General features: G+C 42.8%; 1 pseudogene; it reads right to left on the reverse strand.

Annotated features, from left to right (window-relative positions):
* Window positions 1-256: 256 nt before the first annotated feature.
* LOC128857712 (protein toll-like) lies at window positions 257-2039 on the reverse strand (annotated as a pseudogene).
* Between the last annotated feature and the right edge of the window lie 545 nt (window positions 2040-2584).

Raw genomic sequence — 2584 nt, forward strand, 5'->3', positions numbered from 1 at the left:
TAAAAACTCATAACATATTTTTATACAAAATTTGATTGGCAACCTTGTCTCTTTATTGCAATATATTAAATGCTGCTCATGTAACATCAAAATTCAATATCCTCTTTCCTAATCTGTCATTCCTCGCACCAGTTTCTGCATCCATAACTTGGCCGTATAGGTGTGAGACATACAAAAAATGTGGTAAAGTTGCTTTCCATAGTTTTAATGAGATTTTCTGTATTTTTTAATATATCCATCGAAGCACACACAAAACTCAAAAGTTGATATTAAATTTAAAATCAGACAATGTGGACTCAAGCACACCAGAGTTCTCATAGAGCCAAATTTGCAAATATAGTTTGTATTTGTTGTAGAAACCCACGGTGGAGGTAAATAATGGGCAGACTGAGCGCCAACAAGCAGATGAAGGCTAAGACCGCTAACTTATTTTTGCCCAAATGGGGTAAGCAGAAGTCACGGTAAGACAACTCGACAAGTGGCGCCAATTGTGAGTTCTCGCAACGCACATCAAACATATCCGAAAAGCGCCTGCGATTGCTTTTAACGAACGCATGCAGTAATTGCGCACCACAGTCACATACCCACGGATTGTGTGACAGGTACAAATTATTCCCCGACATGCTACTGTTTAATGTGTGAAGTAATTGTGCGCTCAATTGTGTCAGCCTATTGTGGCGCACATCAAGCACACGCAAGCTGTTAATGGTGTGATTCGGCGCACTCAGCTGATCGCACAAGTGAGAAAGTGAGTTATTTTTCAGACTGAGCAACCGCAAACTGCGCAGACCAGTGAGTACATCGCAAGCTTCAGTGCTTGTCCAATTCAGCCGATTGTGATCCAGTAATAGAATCTTGAGGTGTTGCGCCTCGGCAAAGCAGCCGGACGCAATAGTACGCAATCGATTACCATCTAAACGAAGTGTCTCAAGTCCATGCAGTGGAGGCAGGATTTCTGCACTCAGCTGCAAAAGTCGATTTTGCGATAGATTCAAAATCACTAATTTAGTAGATGGATGAAATAAACCCAACGGCAAAGCTTCCAGTTGGTTGCGGCTCAAGTCCAGCATTTGCAAATTGATTTGTGCTCGAAAAAGCCCAGTGGGTAGCACACGCAATTGATTCGCAAACAACAGCACCCATTTAAGTGATGGCAGCGGTGCAAAGATGCGCGCGAGTAGCACAGTTATGCCGCACCTGCTTAATGTGAGTAGTTCTAGCAAGCCGAGTGCTTCAAAGTCACCCTCACGTAGACGATCCGCCAGTTGATGACCACTCATGGTAAGTGCGCTCATACGACTTAGTGACCCAAATGATTTACGTGGAAAATCACTCAATCTCCCATACAACAACAAATCGCTTAAAGTCGCTGCAACAGGCGTAAAAAGGTCCTGCGGTAGCTGCGTAAAACGCAAGTCGATCTTTAAGCTGGCAAGTGAGTAGAAAGCACTAAGCAAATCGGCGTCCAATTGCTGCGCTGCATTCAAGATACGCAGCTGCGGATGCGCCAACAACTCCAAGGCCGTAACTGTTTGCAAGCCACTTAAATTCTGACCGAAGTGATGCGCTGTTAGCAATGGTGTAAATTCCAGATCGTTTAGCTGCAAAACATTACTCTGTTGCAATGCCAATTGTGTCAGCATTTCGGTGAATGGCAAACAGTGGTGTACGCTTAGGAAGCTGGCTTTGTGTAGGCCACCCAAACGTGGCAAACGCGCAAGCAGCTCCGTAGGAAAGCAGGGATGTGTGGCATTGCAACCAACTTCAATACGACCACTGCAGAAGATCTCGACTTCATTATTTGTGTGCACCGCGATCCGTATGTGAGCCGTCTCCGTAACATCGCTGCAGTGAATCATAGCCGACGCGCCGTAAGTACAATTGCAAGTACCATTCGAAGCGATCGCTGAACAGTCATCCTCGGTAAAGCTTTCCGGACCGCCGCTGTTCCGACAGAGGACAGTCCAGTAGAGCGACGCCCAGACGATGAGAAAAACTAAGCCCACTTTGAACTGCAGACCACCAAGCGCGAACGACATTCCCGCACGTACAACAAAACGAACCGAAACACGCAGTCCGTTTGTTCAAAGAACCTGGCGTGTTGTGTGAGCGCAATTTAAATATCAGTTGATACAACAACGTTATTTAATTTAACACCAGTTTTTTTGTAAATGGAAGTGCGATTGAAGGGCCCCGATGCAGAACGGCTACAGCTTCTGGAAACACAATTTGAGTGCAACTATTTATAATAAATCAATAGCATGGAATTCCACGAACGCGGATACAAAGCCCTGCATTATTTGAAGTTGAACTAAACAGCTAATCATAACTGAATCCCCGGAAAAGGCACTCATCGCCAAATGTGGGAATTTCCTCCCTCATTTTGAGTCAAGTAAAAAATCTCAACACTGATTCGTCAGTCAGTGAAAAATTTTGGTTTTTAATTAAAAATTTTTTTATTACAACATTCTAAATAGGGAACCCTAAATTTGTATGCTTAACAAAAAAAACTTATTAAAAAAAATATGTACCAAAAATTTATAAATTAAAAAAAATTTAATTATTAATTATTTTATGTTTACTT

This window comes from Anastrepha ludens, chromosome 3 (assembly GCF_028408465.1).
Source record: "Anastrepha ludens isolate Willacy chromosome 3, idAnaLude1.1, whole genome shotgun sequence".
In the NCBI taxonomy this organism is placed as follows: domain Eukaryota; kingdom Metazoa; phylum Arthropoda; class Insecta; order Diptera; family Tephritidae; genus Anastrepha; species Anastrepha ludens.